We start from the raw sequence: 20,094 nt of genomic DNA on the forward strand, positions 1-20,094 counted from the left end.
CTGTACACTACAGGTATACAGGACCCCAAAACTATACACTACAGGTATACAGGAACTCCACCAACTATATACTACAGGTATATAGGACCCCAAACTATACACTACAGGTATACAAGACCTCCACCAACTATACATTACAGGTATACAGCACCAACTATATACTACAGGTATACAGGACCCCCGAACTATACAGTACAGGTATACAGGACCTTCACCCACTGTACACTGCAGGTATACAGGACCTCCCTCAACTATACACTATAGGTATACAGCCCCCCCAACTATGCACTACAGATATGCGAGACCCCTAAAAACTATACATTGTGGGTATACAGAACCCCTCCAACTATGCACTACAGGTACACACTAATTCCACTGATTAACTCAGATGTAACAATACCTTTAGCTTGGCCTCCTGGGCACCTTAGAACAAATCTAATTAACACACTGACACTTTATACCCGGGCAGCGCCGGGTACATTTTCTAGTATATGTATATATATATATATATATATATATATATATATATATATATACTTTGAACTTGTATAAATAGAATGAAGTAAAAGTGCTATTGCTTTTTTACAAAAAGATTATAGACGGCCGTCATTAGCAAATATCCGACCTCTTTTTGACGTCCTTCGTCGATGATGGACGATAAATCCCATGACATGAACTTAGCCATTGTCTGTTTCAATATCATAGTGCTGCCAGCCTAGACGATAAAAATCTTCTATCGTATCCAGATTAGCACCAGAAACAATTCATTAAAAAAACATCTTAGTCTCCGATATATAACTGATCTTTCTAGACCTCCTAAATTTTTTATGTATCTTTGGAAGTCTTTCTAAAATCCTGGTGGAGAAATCTGCTGGTTTCACAATAATTCCCTTACTGGATAGAAGGTCCTCTAATTCAGTTCTTTTCTTAGCTAACAGATTCGGTCTGTTTGAAGCCTTGTCCTCATGGTTCTCTCTGTGTGCTGATCTTACAGTATCCGAGAAAAGGTTTCTATCACTGCATTATTCATAGTGTTTAAAAACTTACTTTTAGACCATAACTGGAGATGACTTGCTGAGAGTAAAGCCCTGCTGTCTCCTGCTCATCCGAAATTCCATCTCCTGCAAAATACCACTTTCCTTGTAGTTATCTAAAAATTGCAAATCCAGTTATTAGCAGTTTATATTATCGTCAGGGGAAAAGGAAAGTCTTCCCCCCCAAACACATGAGTCTAGTTGTTAGGAGATATTTACCATCAGGGCCATAGTTACATTTCTTGCTGCCCTAGGCACTGTACTAAGGGCCCTATTCCACAGTAATGATAATCGGCCGGATCGGCCCCATTTGGCCCGATTCGGCCAATTATCGTTCGGTGACATAGAGAGAACGATCAGCCTGTCAGCTGACTGGCCATTCAGAAAATAGAGCGCGGGGGACCCGGGGAGGAGACGGAGCAGAGGACAAGCCCTGCAGCCAGGTAATGTACGTGTATGATGCTGCAAGGGCTGCAAGGACATCGGTAATGATGTCCTTGCAGCCCTCGCTCAACGATCATCGGGCCGTGGAATAGGCCCAGTAAACGAGCGGCGATCTAGCAGATCGCCGCTCGTTTACATCGTTGATCGGGCCCTCCTCGGCCCGTGGAATAGGACCCTTAGTGTGAATCTGTGTGTCACCATTGGAGCACAGCAGAGTTTCTGTGGGAAAGACAAGCGCACAGCAAGTAGTCATTGGTCAAAGGCTATGCTAAAGGGGTCCGTGGAGCCTCAGTTGTGAGTCTCAAAACACAGGAATAGCCAGATATCCTTCAAGGGAAGGAAACCTGTTGCCAAGAGGTTTGGGGGGATCACCAAAACACTCTGATACATAGCCCATTTAAGGGGTTATCCAGTGCTACAAAAACATGGCCACTTTCTTTTAGAGACAACACGACTGCCCACCCCAATAGCACCAATCCACCCCCAGCCGGCCCGACCCTTTCTAATGACAATCAATAGAGAGGGTTGGCTGGGGGGCAGAGAGACAATATGGGGACAGGCAGTGCTCCTAACAGTCTCACCAGACCATTGAGCACATGGCTAACTGCACCACAATGGTGCAGAGGAGGAAGGTAAGAGACATACTATAAGAGACATAACTTCCTCCTCAGTGTCTCCTGTGCAATAGGGACATATCAGCAGGTTAGATTCATCTAACCTGCTAATCAATGTCAGACTGGGGTATTTTGGGCCCACCCAAGGAAATGATCCTGGGGGCCCCCCAATGAAGAACCAATGAGACATGACACGTCAAACAATGTTAGTGCAGGTTCTAAAGTTGGGGGCCCACCGAAGGATCCTCCGGTCCTCTGGTGGGCCAGTCCGACACTGCTTCTGATAGTTCCCCACCACCAGGTACATCCTCTTTAATCTGAACCGATGGATTGAACGTCACTGTCACGGGGAAGCCGGTGCCGCTGTCCTGTTTTCGAGTGTGGCTGTTTCTTTGCCAATTCCAGATTTGTGCAGTCTGATAATCCTCTATATATCTCTTAGTTTCTTAGTCTTAGTACATACTCTGTCAAGGGTATTTATCAATTTTTATGTTTTAGAACAAGACACTTGAGAAGAAGAATAAATAACCAAATCCTCCAAATATTTGCGTTTGCCATCTAACATTTTTTCCATCTGTTGATATTCTGGGTAAAGGGAAATTAAACACATATGTGTTTGAAATTTGTTCCAACCTTGAATAAAAATATCTGTTAGTAAGAAACAAATGGAGCAGCTAGCATAGGTGTACAGAGATACAAAGGCTATGTTTACACTATGTTAAAAAATAAAAAAAACAGAAAAGGCATCTGCTTTTTCTATTTAAGAAGACGTCTGTTTTTGCAGCAATTTAATCGACCTCAATGCAATGCAATAAAGCCAATGGAATGACGGATGTCCAATGCACACAGTGTATAAAATTATGGACGTTGTCTGCGGGGACGTCAAAAAAATTATCATGACAATTATTTTTGGATGTTTTTGCAAACACCGGACGTTATTTTTTAGTTGTGTATAACCAGTTTTTCTTTATTCACTGTCGTTTGACCGTTTTTACTATTAAATTCAATGGACTTTTAGATTAAAGACAAAGGGCAATCAGTCCACCTGAACTAGAATAATGTAACAACAGCCGTCACTGCACTGACAGGCGGCCAAACAGCGAAATATCGAGCCCCGGCTTCTGTATTATGAATAGAGCTGCAGGTACTGCACGTGACCTACGGCTATGTTCATTCCTATGGAGCTGCCGTAAAAAGCAGAGTATGCCGGAAGAGTGTTTGGTGGCTACATAGGAATGAATAGAGCCACGGGTCATGCGCTGTACCTGCGGTTCTATTCATAATACAGAAGCTGGAGCCCGATATGGAGATCGCGGGGGGGGAGGGTACAAAGGTCAAACCCCCTGCAATCTCTTACCTTTTCCCTATCCTGTGGGAAAGGATTCTTTTGCGGAAAAGGATTAAGTTTAGCGTCTACCATTGTCAGACATCTCTAAGTTCAGGCCAATTGAGACTGCCAAATTTGTGAACATGTGGCAGCTTTATATAACTAAGTCTCTCCCAAACAGGCCTAACCATAACAGAGCTAATAGGTTTCATGGGTGGCAGCTCAAGATGGGAGTGGCTAAATGTTCTCTGTAGGTCAATTTCTGTATACGTTAAATACATTAGGTAAAAAGTAATTCAGAAGAAGTCTAAAATCTAAAGCTGACCATCATAATTGGACAGGCTGTATCCATGTTTTCCAGGACTCCCTAGGGCTGCATATAACTTCTTCAGCCACCTACAATCAAATGCAGAGCGTACAGATTCGGACTGCATGCTCATGCTCATGGTTCGCTCATCTCTACTACACATTATTCAATAACATTCTAACAGTAGGCGCTTACTACGTACTGTATAAAGGGCATCAGTGTGTACGTGTAAAGAGCATCAGTGGACACATAGCCAAGAAATGTCAAGAACATCCAGTAATTAGGTCTGCAAGAAAGGTAATCCCACTTACATATGCATAAGTTATATATCACAACATATCCTGTTATACCTGTAATAACATTCCTGTATCCAACAGGGTCTACCTGTCCCCAGTAACAACCACTGGAAACTACTACAAGAGAGTATCAAGCAAGGTGACCCACTTACAGTATACATGTCCTAAATTCATTAGCTCAAGGTCCTATGTAAATAAGTCTGCATGGATAGGTGGCCCAATAGATGACTAATGAGGTCTTATATCTTATGTAGTGTACCATTCAATATGGTCTATTATTCATGGATATTATCTTCTCATACTCAATATTACCTTTGCATTTATTTTCACTGTTAAACATTTTCGAGTATACTCTTGGGATTAGAAAGTAATATTTTTAGGTGAACCTTTGAGGCAGTCCTTCATTAACATCTTGTTGCAGGGGCCAGTTCTAAAGATTCATCACTTCTGTACATTGTTTTTTTAAGTATATTAATATAATATATATATATATATATATATATATATATATATATATATATATTTATTTTTTATTATTTTTTATTATTTTTTGTTTAATTTATTAAATTTAAAGGGAAACTCACGATAGATAAAAGGACTGTAACTTTCTGTTTTGTTCCTACAGCGCACAGGATGCTGAGTATACTCGTCCTGTTGCCGTTTAGGGATGTCCGTGCAGCCCTTGCCTTTAGTATAAAATAATAAAATAGTAACTCACCTTTCCACGTTCCCTGGTGTCCTTGGGCCTTGGTCCACAGGCCGAGACAGGCCGCTGGCTCATCAGCCAATCACAGGCCGCGGCAACGTCTATCATTTTATACATTATGTGCATTGGACATCCATCATTCTATTGACTTCATTGACGCCTTTTCTCTTTTTTGACGTTGTGTCAACACAACGTCCAGTGTTCCAATGACTTCAATGTATTTCATTGCCGTATGAAACGAACGGCCATTGTGTTTAATGGAAAACAACTGCCCTTCTTTTCAAACATAGTGCGTTGTGTGAACATAGCCTATTACATGTCTCATACAGTTAATCCATCTTTGTATTAACATGAATTGCACATAATATAATAGAATCCTGCCTGCTCGTAAGTAATGAATAAAGGAAACCGTGTTAAACCAGCAGTCGTCACAGCATCTGATTGTGTTATTTTGGATTAGTTTAGATGATTTAAGTGACCTATGGCAGGGAGGGAATAACTCAGAGCTCTACAAGCTGCTGCCCTTGATATTTGGTAAATTACAATGTGTGCGTCTGTGATACTGGCTGATATAAACAAGACACACTGGGAGAAATTTATCAAGGGTTTTGCGCCTATTTTTAGGTGAATAAAGGAATTTTTTTTGTCTAACTTCTATTTATGAACCAGTATTCGACGGGTAAATATTTTTTAGATGCAGCTTTTTTTTAATCTGCCTGTTTTGAACTCAAAAGTTCGAATAATCCGCAATCAGCGCCCAATTTATCATGGTGAAGGCCTATGTCTGGTCAGTGCCAGGTGAATATGCTTGCGCAATTTTTGCAACTTTTTACTTAGATACAGTCACTATGGCAGTGCTACATTTTACTTAATTAGTCACAAGATATTGGAACAAAATATACACCAATCCTCATTAGGGCCACACAGATAGTGTTTGCTGTTTTTATCTACAAGGGTCCCTTGGAACAGTCCCGCTGAATGTATAAGAAACCTAAAGTCCAAGCAGGAATCCTAAACCAGAAACAGAAATCTAAGTGTAGCTTAAAAAAAAAAAAAAAAAAAGTATAGCGCACAGATTTACTATATTTATTTTGCAGTTGTAATAAAAAGAGCAGTTAATGAAGCCTCTCCCCATGCCCCAGCCCCGGATCACCGCTATGGGACCCCTTCCGGGCTCCGGGATCTACTGGGCTGCAAAACCGGCTGATGGACTGCTTGCTCAGTGACTGGAGTGGAACGCTGCTCCAGTTACTGATTGGCTGAGCGGCCAGTCCATCAGCCAGGACAGGCATTGGAGTCATGACTCCATCACAACTCAGGGGACAATGTCTTCAGGCAGGGGTCCCGGGGCCGGTCACGACACTCATTGTGGTCAGGGCCGTATTTGCCACTAGGCACCCGTGGTCCGGTGCCTAGGGCGGCTCCCTGCGGGGGGGCGGCACCCGCAGGGATCACATTTTTTAAGTTTAATTTTTTTTTTTTACCCCCCCTGCCGCCCACCGGTACACCGGTACCTAGTCCGCGCCCGGGGGTGGGGGGGCTGGGGGTTGAGGATTGATTGCAGGGGTCAGGTCTGGGGTGCAGCTGCTTCCGGCACAGACAAAGGCCGGAAGCTTACAGCTGCAGCCCCGCGGCTCCGGACTTCTCCCCTGCTCGGCAATGACATCACATGTGAGCGCCGCTGAGCAGGGAGGAAGTCCAGGACCGCGGGGCTGCAGCTTCCAGCCTCCAGCCTGTGTCTGTGCCGGAGGCAGCTGCACCCCGGCCCCAAAGCTGCATTGTGGTGTGCCAGCCCAGCCTAGCCCAGCCTGCCTCTGCTTCCCCCCTGCCCCCCAGCCTCTCTTCCTGCACCCTTACTGCTCCCCCTGCCCCCCAGCTTCTTCACTGCCCTCCTACTGCCCCCAGCTACTCCCCTGCCCCAAGCTGCTCCCCCTGCCCCCCAGCTTCTCCTCTGCTTTCCCAGCAGCTCCCCTTGCCCTCCTGCTGCTCCCCTGCACCCCACAGCTTCTCCCCTGCCCCCATACTGCCCCCAGCTTCTCCCCTGCCACCATACTGCCCCCAGCTACTCACCTGCCCCCAAGATGCTCCCCTACTGCTCCCCAGCTTCTCCTGTTCTCCCCCAGCGGCTCCCCTTGCCCCCCTGCTGCTCCAGTGCACCCCCAGCTTCTTCCCTGCACCCCCAGCTTCTCCCCTTGCATCTCCAGCCTCTCCCCTGCACCCCAGCTTCTCCCCTGCACCCCCAGCTTCTCCCCCTGCAACCCCAGCCTCTCCCCCTGCACCCCCAGCTTCTCCCCTGCACCCCCAGCCTCTCCCCCTGCACCCCCAGCTTCTCCCCTGCCCCCCAGCTGCTCGCCCTGCCCCCAGCTTCTCCCCTGTCACTCTAGCTGCTCCCCCTGTCACCCCAGCTGCCCCCCATCTTCTCCCCCTGCCACCCTAGCTACCCCCCTGCCCCCTATCTGTTCTCCCTGCCTCCTATCTGTTCTCCCTGCCTGTCACCCCTTCTGCCCCCATCTTCTGCCCCATCACCCCAGCTGCCCCCCATCTTCTCCCCTGCCCCCCTAGATGCCCCTCCCTGCTGCTTCCCTCCCCCCATGTGCTCCCCCTGCCCCCCCATATTCTCCCTCTGCCCCCATCTTATTCCCTGCCACTCCAGCTGCTCTTTCTGTCCCCCTGCCCCCTCATCTTCTCCCTCATCCCTCATCTTCTCCATCCTTCTGCCCCTCAGCTGCTCCCCAACTTCTCCCCCTGCCCCCAGCTTCTCCGCTAACACCCCCAGCTGCTTCCCCTGCCTCCCCAGATTCTCCCCCTGCCACCCATAGCTGCTCCCCCTCCCACCCCTAGCTGTTCCCCCTGTTCCTGTCACCTCAGCTGCTCCCCCTGCCACCCCCAGCTGCCTCCCTTCCCCAGTCACCCCCAGTTGCCCCTCTGCAGACGAGTTGTGGTCGGAGAAGTCTTTATGATGCTGCACCAGATGGAAAAGAAAGCAACAAGTGAGCAACGACAATTGGAGAAGACGTCACCTGTGAGTCATTAGTAACTGCACTGTAATCACTTCTATAGTGTGCAGAGCCTGTGTACCATTGGGGTCTAAATGGATCAGTGTATTGTTTACGGTAGTGTACTGACACAGCCCCGCAGTCACTACAGTACACTAGCGCAAACTTTTAACCTAGAACCCAATTACAACTCCCGGCATATCCTGAGGGCTGCAGACTGTCAGTACATGCTGGGAGTTGTAGTGCCTGCAGCAGTTGTAGTTGGGTCCTATACATTGGATGCTTTGTGGGAGATCAGAATACATAGTTCTGTGGGGGCTCAGTGTAGGAAAGTGACCCCAGAACATCACTAATAGGGGATGGAACAAAAACATCTCCCCCTATCCCCTATTAGTGCTGTTCTGGGGTCACTTCCCTGCACTGATCTATGTATTCTTATATGTCACAAAGCATCCAGTGTATAATGCACCTAGGACCCAACTACAGCAGCTGCAGGCACTACAACTCCCAGCATGTACTGACAGTCTGCAGCCCTCAGGATATGCTGGGAGTTGTAGTACAGTGTAGACAAATGTATTGCTGGACCTTCAGGGCTGTTGGTTGTCACTCACAGATTGCAGCCACCAGGAGACTCTGCACACAGTGATTTATTAAATCCACTCAGAAACTACAACTCCCAGCATACCCTCCATTTATAAATGGAGGGTATTCTGAGAGTTTTAGTTCGACTGAAAATGTTGTTCACAAGGGATTTGTCACAGATAAAGAATAATCCAGGATAGGACGGGTCCAGCATGTCGTGTCTCACTGGTTCTATATTGGTGGGCCCAAAGAATCATTTTCTCTGGTGGGCCCCAGGTACCCCAGTCTGACACTGGACAGAAGTGGTCCCTGAGACGTTCTCAGCCTCCTTCCTTCCTCCATCACGTCTGTTTGATGGGAACAGCAGGCATCAAGCAGAGCGGCACCCAAGTGCCAGGGTATATATCATGCATGAAACCTGCCAGTGTCGGGAAGGGAGGGGGGGGGGGCGCCTCAGCATGCAAAGTGCCTAGGGCAGCATGAACTCTAAATACAGGCCTGATTGTGGTCAGACTTCTCCTTTAACACATATAAAGCAGAGAAGAGAGACAACTACAGCAGCCCAGAAGGAGCACAGATGAATCAAATGAGGAACAGCTGGTGTAAACGTTGAGGGTTGTAGTCCTCTGCTAGTCAAGGTATCGGTCACAGTGGTCATAATGGCTTCAATGCTTCCACCAAAATTCACAAACCCCTTAGGGTAAGTACACACGTCCGTAATTATGAACCCATTTCCATTGTCCCACTCACACATATGCAGGTGTTATGGGTCCAAGCTGCGGCCGTGATCTGTGCCACAAAAACTACTGGTCGTCCCTAGTACAGACGGCAATGGGTTCATGCCATTGCGAATGGCTACAGGTGTGCTGTTTCCCCTATTTATCAGATTTTAAGATTAGGCTGGGATTGGGTTCTAAACTGACTATTTAACATAGAGACTAAACCGAAACTGAATGCTCTCTTCTTCTCAGTAGAGTGGCTGAACTAGGAGATGTCTACCCTCTTTTTAAAGGGTTCTAGATGTGTGTCTGTGTGGAAAAATCAATACCAAGAATACCACTTCCTGCAGCACATGCAGTAGCTGATAAGTACGGGAGAAGTAAATTACAAATCTCTTGCACTTTCTGGTACCAGTTGATTTGAAAGATTTATTTATTTATTTTAACGACCACTTTGCGCTACGATTCCCTATTGCAAGATATTAGGCCATGTTAAGCCTACAAAGAATTCAGAGGTATCATTAGAACCCTTATACAGCTACATACAGAAAAAAGGAATAGGGCAAAAGAGAACCAGGGGCGTAACTACCACTGAAGCAGCCATAGCAGCTGCTATGGGGCCCACCACATCAGGGGGCCCGTTGACCCACTCCTACAATACACTGGGCCCCCTGAGCTGTCATTGTTTGCATTACCCAGTGGCCAAGTGTGTCTCCCAGCAAGTGTCCCTTTAATTGCAAGCACCCCTGACGAGCACTTACATTTAAAAAGTTATGACAACACTTGATGGCTAAGTGGTCAGTCATGAAGAAGGGGAGAGGGCCCAATCATTATTAGTTACCCCCCTGAAGAGAACTCTCTTAGTGAGCCCGATTGCAGCCACATTGTCTACATACTTTTTGATTCTGAATGGGTTAAAATTCCGGAAGTGTTTAGTATGTCAGTAGTATGTTTAGTATGGTAGAAAATTCACTACTATTTTATGGCCATGTTCACACGTAGTATGACACCGGCCGTTCCGTGACCCTGCCGGGTCACAGAACGACCGGTCTCAGAAAAGATCATCCCGACCGGTACTGTGAGTTCTGATGTGGGCGCATACGTGAGCACTGACAGGGTTTCTCCTGCCGATATTCATTGAATTGCGACTGTTTACAGTTTTCTACTGTAAAAGTTCAATCTCGGCACTCACCATGAATGCTTCATAATTTTTATTGTAGAAAAAAATCCATCACAAAATACAACAGGACGTTTAGGCGTCAAACCTTTCTCAGCTGTCCGTCTTAACGCTGAAACGTCCTGTTGTATTATGTGATGGATTTTTTTCTACAATTAAAATTATGAAGCATTTATGGTGAGTGCCAATATTTATGGTGAGTGCCGAGATTGCACCACCTATAGACACAGAAGTGCCGTCTAAAAGACTTTCTTACATGTCAGTTTTCTATGGCGCCACTAGGGTTCCCGGCCGGAGTGTATACACTGCGATTCCCTCGGCCTGCAGCACTACGTAAGTACCGCAGAAATCACGGCCGTTGTAACAACGGTCGTGATTTCTGCGGAACTTACGTAGTGTGAACATAGCCTATTACTGTATATTTTTACCTGGTTTTGCCTGTTTGATGCAATATTGAGAAATAATGTTTGATCATTGGTGCAACAACCAGAACAAATCACCACGATACAAAAACTGGAATAAATTGTGAGAAGTAGGACGTTAATATCCTTTCCCCTAGAAACTATTTTCGCTCCCTGCAATATTCTATTCCTTGTAACGTAAGACTCTCGCTTCTAATCAGCATGGTGTAAATCTAACAAGCGCATAAGAAATTCCCTAAGTAAATTCCCCATAAGTAAAATGTGTATCAATATTGCTTTACAGCAAGTATAAAAGTCAAGTCAAGCCATAACGGTCCATAATATTGATATGTTATAGTTGGAATCCCTAAAGTGGTCTGGAGAGTTAAAACGATTTTATTGACCGATGTGCTGGAGGTAACGCAGCGGCATTATTTTCCCTCATTGAGCACTTTGGCCGGTAAGGAGATCTCCAGAGATCTACGTGAAGAAAATCTTGACCAATTAGATAGGATCAGAACTTAGAAAGTGAATATTTCCTTTTTGCAACAGTATTATAATTCCACAATGTATTCAGGTATCTGAAAGCCGCTCTTTTATGTTTAACAGCTTCATGACTAGACGCCTTCACTCCAGATTAGTTCAGGTGGCGTTCACTTTCTTTCTAGCCTACAGCTCAGTTTCTGTAGACAATACAATACCGGTGATGTATATAGTGGATGGTAGGAATTGTCAAATTTATTATCTCCCCTTTTGCCTCTTCCTCTGATAGTTTTTGTTCTGGCAGATTCTTAAGACCTTCCTCCTCCACGTTGAAACGGTGATGGAAAGTTCAATAGAGTCACAGCCATCAGTATATAAGAAGAAGAACCGAAGCGGAATATATCATCATCTGGGTCAAGCACTGTAGGGGGGGAGAGAATCTGACAGATGAATTATCATGTTATTTGAGTAGAACTGTATAATATTTTGTTTGTACTTTTTGGCATCCTGAAGGGAGATTTTGAAGGCATTGTCTATGTTTTTATTTGGTTAATATGAATACAGTCTGGTTGGGTTTATGAAACTTTTTCCATAAGCACCTATGTGTAAATGTTTAGCAATTAGCAGTTAGCTCCACAATTTGGTGAAACCGTTAGGAGCACTACTCATAGCCCCCATAGCGCCAATCTTGTCTGCCCCCGGCTGGCCCACTCCATTCATTATAATAAAAGAGGGATGGATCAGCGCTATGGGGGCGGGCAGTGCTCCTAACGGTCTCACCAGACCATGGATCCTACAGTTAACTGCCAAGGAGGATGGTTAGACACATACCTTCCTCCTCGGCGTCTCCTGTGCAATAGGGACACATCAGCAGGTTAGATTTGTCTAACCTGCTGATAGTTCCCCTTTAAGTACACTATAACAGATCATAGAAATGAAATATTTGTTGGTAAACACAGCCACTACTGAATAGCTCCTAACATAATATTATGCATACAGTTTATATAGCATAAAAGAGGATGTACCATCATACCATAAAATTACACATGAATCGAACAGCGTCGGCACGGGGAAGCCAGTTCCGCGGTCCGTTTTTTGAACTGCCGCCCGGTTCCCGACATACGCATAATGGAGCTGCGTCATGGAGGGGTGGGGGGTTCCTCCCTCTGGGAGCGGGCCCGCACGTCTCCAGTGCTTCACCCCGGCCCGGTAACCATGAATAGAACGGCACCGTACAGTTTTTCTTTTTTCACCATCCTTTTACTATTAAATTCAATGGACTTTGCCCTTTGGATGTGTCTTTAATTGCAATCAGTCCACCTGACCTAGAATAATGGATCAACCGCCGTCATTGCACTGACAGATGGCCAAATAGCCAAATGACGGACATCAATTTTTCTTTTAAAAAACAAAGAAGAAAAAACGTTGTGGGAACATAGCCCAAAAGTGCTAACAAGTAGTGGTAAAAAGTAGCACTGTACACGTCATCTGGAGAATTTAATTGGCAGACGTCATCCAAAAAGAACATTTCAAGGACCACAATCCCTCTCTCAGCTCTTAATATACAAATCAGAATAAATCCCCAGATCAAAAAGCTCTAAGAGTAATTTAGAGTATATCATGTATAATATGATCCCGTAGATATTTACTTTGCCCCGTCTCATCATAAGACGCTTTTTCAGTGGATACAATTTATTATTTTTAGGGCATCTTATAGTCACCCTTTTAGAGAATCGTCAGATGAAACACACACCAAAGACATTGTAGAGAGTAACAAAAAAATAAAAATGAAAAAGCTCTTCTTGCTCTCTAGTTGCCATTTCGAGTTTTGCAATTAAGACACCAATCCTATCTCACAGTCATATTGCACAAAGTCATTCCATGCGGCATTTTCTGTTTACACTGTCCTCCATTGTGTTTCATTTCTTCTTAAGATTAGAAATGCATAAAAGCTAATTAAAAATGTATAGATGTAATTAAGTCATTACACAAGCAGATCCCCATACGCTTTCTAAATGCAGATATGTGGCCGGACTCCCACTGTACGTTGGGTTCTGCAATATGATAGAAATCAAACCTAATTGGTTTACCGGAAAATGTACACAACCGATTAAATATGAAAGAGGAATAGATACGAATATGAAGTGCGACGATTTAATACAGCCCTTGCCAATCTGTTGCTTAAATATTTTAACGTTTTTAGTTTCTTCTAATATCCAACGACCTCAGCGTACTGCATTGATTTAGTGATAATCACTTACTGGTGTAATGATCCCTGGGCTGCTTCTTCTACTTCCCGTGACCTCTAAATGTGCCATGTTTTATTTTTGTAATGTAAGCGTTTCGCTCTACACCACGTAGCGGCTGCTGAACTGAGCCCTGGCATCTTCTTTCTTGTCACCTCTGGGGTTTGGGGATTTTTCTGTTTTAGTTTAATTTTGGCCAACTTTGCAATATGCATTGATGAAAAGCCTTGCACTTCGCACTCTTTGAGATAATAACCGGTAATTTAGGTATAATGGTCCAATCTTGTGGGGCAAATGTATAGCCAGATAGAGAATAAAGCTGCTGTATGCTTAGGGTTGGAGAGGTCGGGCCCATGCTGGCTTCTGTTTCTCTAAGGACAGCCCTTTACAGAAGAGAAGTTCAGAAACTTTCTAGTGCAATTTGGGGGGAATTTATCAAGTTTATAAGTTGTAAACAATTGTGCCATTCTTTTTAACTTTTCTCCTTTTTATGCTGATTATGTTTTTTTGTTTTGTTTTTTAAATAAGTGGGGATTTCCATGACGCCCCCCATCGTCCCTTGGATTTAACATAATTTACACCAGAAATTGGCATAGACCATTCTAGAAATCTATTCCAGCTCACAAATGGAGTGGATTTTACTCTGGACTGTAGGAAACATATGCTATATTTATTAGTATGCTCCAGTTTACTTTTACTTATGGTGGGTTCACACCATGTTTTTGCAATCCATTTTCAGAAAAAAAAAATACATGATGTGTGCATCTGTTTTGATCAATTTTTCCATTGACTTCCATTATAAAAAAAAAAACAGATTAAGGCTATGTTCACACAAAGTATGTTTTCGTAAAAGTACAGCGGTTGTTGTAATCAGCAACAACAGCCGTACTTTGTATAACACCATACGTTGCCTTACTTTCTATGGGATACTGGCTGGAGTTTATACACATCGTATAAGCTCTGGCGGGGACCCCTCGCGGTGCCGCAAAGAATTGACATGTCAGTTTTCTGCGGACGCTATTCAGTGAATAGCGGCCGTAGGAAACCCTGTCAGTGCACACTATGAAGCGAGCGGTTCTGGCCTTTTGCTTGTTAGTGTGCTATAGGGAGTTCTGATGCGGGCATGCATGGATGGTCCCGCATCAGAACTCTGCGGCAGTACCGGCCAGGATGATCTTTGCAGTGACCTGGCCGGTCTCTTGCGCCATGTGAACATGGCTAAAAGTGTTAACATACACAAAAATTCGGTCAACCACGTTTTTGTGTACATTAAAAAAAGAGATGTGTTTTAATTCACAAATGCATCCATTTTTCCCTCCATTTTTTTCATTCATATTTGCAAAAATGCAGTGTAAAACACTGGTCTTAAAGGGGAACTCCAGGTAGAGGTTAAAAAAAATAAAACTTCTGCAGAAGCATATAGCATTACGTACCTGTCTATCTACCAAAAATCCATTTGTCCTTCCTGGTTGAGCAGTTCCCAGAATGCAATGCTTTCCCTCAGCTGATCATCAAAGTCCCCCACCTATCACAATCAGTAAAATTAGTGCTGCACCTGCTTCTGGCCATTTAGAGATGGTGGCTCACTCAAGAGATTGGGGGATCCAGCCACGCCTCCTGGGAGATCACGCCCTGCCCCCTGTCTGCATCATCAGCCTGTCCTCAGCAAACACACACAATGTGAGACAGAGGCATGGAAGATCTGTCTCCTAAGGGGGGGATAGCAGAAGGAGCAGGAGACAGTGTGAATTGGCACAGGGGCCATTTTTTTCTTCACTTCCTGGATTTCTATCAGCTACCAGTGTGGCAGAACCGCACAGATATGGTAATACATTGTATAGACACATCTATATAACTTTTAGGCTGGGTTTACACTACGTTTATTTCAGTCAGTATTGTGGTCCTCATATTGCAGTCAGTATGCGGCGGGGCAGCGCACTGATTGGCCGGGCGGAACGTGCCGGGAGCCGCTGAAGCAAGCAGGAGCCGGGATCAGGTAATGTATATCCTGCCCGCCCCCCTGCAGCCCCGATCGCCCCCAGCCCCCGGCCGCACGATCGCCCCCAGCCCCGCAGCCCCCAGCCGCACGATCGCCCCCAACCCCCGGCCGCACGATCGCCTCCAGCCCCGCAGCCCCTGGCCGCACGATCGCCTGCAGCCCCGCAGCCCCTGGCCGCATGATCGCCCGCAGCCCCCAGCCCTGCAGCCCCCGGCTGCACGATCGCCCGCTGGGGGCGATCGTGCGGTCGGGGGCTGCAGGGCTGCAGGCGGTCGTGCGGCCGGGGGCTGCGGGGCGATCGTGCGGCCGGGGGCTGCGGGGCTGGGGGCGATCGTGCGGCCGGGGGCTGCGGGGCTGGGGGCGATCGTGCGGCCGGGAGCTGGGGGCGATCGTGCGGCCGGGGGCTGCGGGGCTGGGGGCGATCGTGCGGCCGGGGGCTTGGGGCGATCGTGCGGCCGGGGGCTGGGGGCGATATACATTATCTGATCCCTGCTCCTGCTTGCTTCAGCGGCTCCCGGCACGTTCCGCCTGGCCAATCAGTGCGCTGCCCCGCCGCAGCGTACTGATTGGCCGGGCGGGCCGTGAAGACACCGGGAGCCCCGAAGCAAGCAGGAACGGGGACCGGGTAATGTATAATGTCCGGCGGCCGGGGGGTTAATGGGGCGGGCTGCAGACAAAATCGCAGCAGGGATGTACATCCCTGCTGCGAGTTTCTCTGCTATTGAAAGTATAGGGCCGGTATCTGCAGCGAGTCTCCCTGCAAAAACGCAGCAAGGAGACTCGCTGCAGATCCGGCAAGTGGGTTTGTAACCTTAATGTGCTTTTAATAGAAAACAAGTTTTCTTATCCGGAGTTCCCCTTTCATCTCGCCCCCATGCATAAGATTGCTGCTTGCTGACTTAAAAAAAACATCCTGATCTAGTCCATTCACACAGTTGCTGAGGTTTCCACAGTAAATATTATACTGAGGTCCTACAGCTCAAATCTCACCTATCCAGGCAGATAGAGGCGGAGACTGCTGCTGTGTATCAGGACTGCATCTATGGCCCAATCCTGAGAGTTAACCGTAGCATTCAAAAGGATGACAGAGGAAGGGGGCTCCCTCTGTTCCTTATCAGCAACCTGAAAAGTGATCGCAGTGTGTTAAGATAGTAGCTATGGCAACCAAAGGCCTCACAATGACTTCCTGGCTATGGTAGCAGCTGAAAAATGGAGGAAGTCCATAAACATGTTATGCAAAGAGCCCGCTCAGCAATTTAGTGGACTGAGCGGGCCTGGCATGTCACAATCTAGGTCCCCGCTCAGACCAGGAAGCATCCTGGAGACCCGGAACGGGAACGGGGACAGCGGGCCCCAGTGCTGAAGCCAGGGATTAAGGTGCATGTCATGTTAAGCCACCTCCTCCCCGACTCTTTTGGAAAAAAAAAGTCTGAGCCCAGACTTCTCCTTTAAGTCCCTTTAAGGGTCAACCATTGATTTGAAGGAAAGCTACCTTCTAGTAGGCGGCAATGTCGAGCACGTGTTTTTCTTCTAGGAGGAAAGCTACTTTGCATAGATTCTCCAATGAATAATCTTTACTTAGATAAGACAGATCATCCCCTTCATATGTCTTCTGAATGATAACTAAAATAGTCCAGGACTATAGTGCGGGGACGGAGAAACATTTATATTATGATAACTCTTCTTCCTGATTATTGGTTAACAATGTTGCCAGACTGGGACTAGAATATTAAATAGCAATATTACAAAGGCTTTTCTCCTCACATCTACAATGTCTCTTCTGGCTTGAGCACTTTCCGTTTATTGACTATATTACACCATTTGTCTTGTACACTTGATTAATAGCTCTATACAAGTATTCCGTACTCAGGTGGAAGCGTTCAGCCTATTCTTTGCATGCATTGTCATTGGGAATACACGTCCCACTTTCATTTAATTTTTACATCGGCTGCAATAGATAATGCTGGCAGGAAATGTAATAGTTTTGTTCGGTGTTTAGTTAATGCATCTTAAGTATTTCCTTAGGAAATTGATGAATATTTGTTCCGGTGCTTTAATGATTTTTCTTTATGACTTAAAGTAATATGACTTTTACATGCATTTTCTAGCCTAACATTTAACATTGGCTAGCCTGCACATCCAGTCCAGTCCCATTTGTAATCTCGGGGCTGAAACGTCCATGTGTTCAATAAAATGCACAGGGACCAGAGGTCAAATTATATTGCAGCTACATTAAACCGCAATGTCAGGAGGCCCGACGCAGCGAGCAAGTGAAAAAGAGGACTTGCGGAAATAAAGGTTGTACGTAGGCTTTAAATGGAACCAGGGCATCATGTATCCAGAGAAAGAACATTCAAATCTTCCTCCATTCTTGAAGAAAAATTCATAATTTAAATTTAAGTGGACAAAGAGATGGACATTTCGCTTAGGGCAAAGAGGTGAGAGTCATGCTAATTGTCAATCAACATTCAGACTTTGCTGGTAATGAGGTTGTTGCACACCAGGATTCTGTCCGGCAAATAGTATTGTTGCTTAAGTAATGGGCTAGTTAAAATAATTCTCTCCTTTGAACTTTAATAGGCTGTGAAAAACAGATTTACATCTGGATGTCTGGACCAAACCGATATTGCTGAAGCTTCCTGTGATAAATAATTTTAAATTGCCTATTACAAGATAGGAGCATTAGAAGCTGAATTCATAAGGATTTTTACATTGAGTGATGGTCGAAAAGGCAAAAAAAATAAAAAATAAAATCTCCAGCTTTCAATTTCTATGATAAACCCAAAGATATAGTTGAGTGAAATTCTCCATACAAAGAAAAAGCCATTTCCTCTATTCCTCTATATAGTATATGAGAGATCAGCCTGAGCTGCTTCTCAAAGGTTTTACGGAAAAAAAAAATGTATTTGATTTGTTGAAAATGTTTTGCCTGGTCAATTGGATATTCTGACAGCCCCATCTTAAAAGTATCTGGTGTAATCTCCCGGCAATGGCGCGAGTGTTTGACTGTTTTATATATTGTTTTACATAAAGAGCAGCAAAAAAAAACTAATTTCTGGTAATAAATTGGATTCAGCAGCCGTACACAACCATACTACACAACAGAAGGTGCGGACTCCATGCTGACTGTAGATTCACACAGGAGATGGCAGCAATCTGTAAATAACTCAGACTTAAGGTGGAAATCTAACAGACAGCTTACATAGAATTTATTAGGGATCGCCACGAATGGGCATAAATAGAAAGTATAGGACCTGTCGCATCGGGATTAGAGTCTTCTCGACACAGAAAAAGTTACTTGGATGGTTGGTCGGCAGATAAAGAAAATGTCAACTTAAAATTGTTAGGAAATTACAGATCAAAGGTACGGTGTAGATACCTTAGAATTACTATGTAGTTGGTTTAGTAAAATAATATAAAAACTGATATTATATGTACATTATACAGTATGTATGCTGATATTTATATGTACAATTGAGCTTTAAAGGGTTACTTTAAAACAAATTGCTTAAAGTGAATGTACCGCTACCACTAGTACGTTGCTTTTTTGTTTTTTACATGAATAGACCAGAGTTGGCACGGGGATGCCAGTGTCACGGTCCTTTTTGTGAACCAGTGCCCAGTTCACATGCATGGCGTTGAACTATTACCAGGCACCGGCCGATCATGAAGCACCGAAGGTGGGTCGGCCAGCCCCCACTGTGACAAAACCTCTCCCCTCTGTGACGCAGCTCCATTCATTCTAATGGAGCCACGTCAGAGAAGGGTGGGCATATCATCACACTCGGGGCTGGCGGGCCCGCCCCCAGTTTTTCACGCCCGGAAGGTTCTCAGTAATAGACTGGCTCCACTACAGGGTTGCCAATGCTGCTGTCCTTTTTTTTAACTGCTGCCCAGTTCCCCCACATTGTCTATTCATATAAAAAAACAAAAGAAGTGATATACTAGTGGTACTTTCGCTTTAAGAGCTGTCACTACTTTAAGTTGCTGTCAGCCAGCAACTCTCAGTTCCCTTACACTTCCCAAGCATTTCTCACAGTAAAAAGTAAGAAACAAAGTTTTTAAGTATACTGTACACACCTCCAACAATGTGTGGTAGCCATTGGGACAACAGATGGAGTAGTCAGGAAATGATGTGAAATTGGAAAGGGGCAGCAAAGCTTCAAGTCTCTGTTAGGGTGCTGGCCCCAGAAATTCCCCCCCCCCCCCGGCACTTGGGTGGCGCTCTGCTAGATGCCCGCTATTCTCATCAAACAGACGTGATGGAGGAAGGAAGGTGGCCGGGGACGTGTTAGTTCGGGGACCACTTCTGTCCAGTGTCGGACTGGGGCACCTGGGGCCCACCAGAAGAAATTATTCTTGGGGCCCACCAATATAGAACCAGTGAGACACAACATGCTGACCCGCTCCTCTCCTGGATTCATCTGTATCTGTGACAAACCCCTACATTTATACAGCTCTCAGGGTATACTGGGAGTTGTAGTCTCTGAGAAGACAACACTATAATAAATCACTGTGTGCCGAGGCTCCTGGTGGCTGCAATCTGTGGGTCTCAACCATCAGCCCTGAAGGTCCAGCAATACATCTGTACACTGTACTACAACTCCCAGCATATCCTGAGGGCTGCAAACTGTCAGTACATGCTGGGAGTTGTAGTGCCTGCAGCTGTTGTAGTTGGGTCCTAGGTGCATTATACACTGTATGCTTTGTGGCATATAAGAATACAGAGATCTGCGGGCGCTCAGTGCAGGGGAATGAGCCCA

Source organism: Dendropsophus ebraccatus, chromosome 7 (assembly GCF_027789765.1).
Source record: "Dendropsophus ebraccatus isolate aDenEbr1 chromosome 7, aDenEbr1.pat, whole genome shotgun sequence".
In the NCBI taxonomy this organism is placed as follows: Eukaryota; Metazoa; Chordata; class Amphibia; order Anura; family Hylidae; genus Dendropsophus; species Dendropsophus ebraccatus.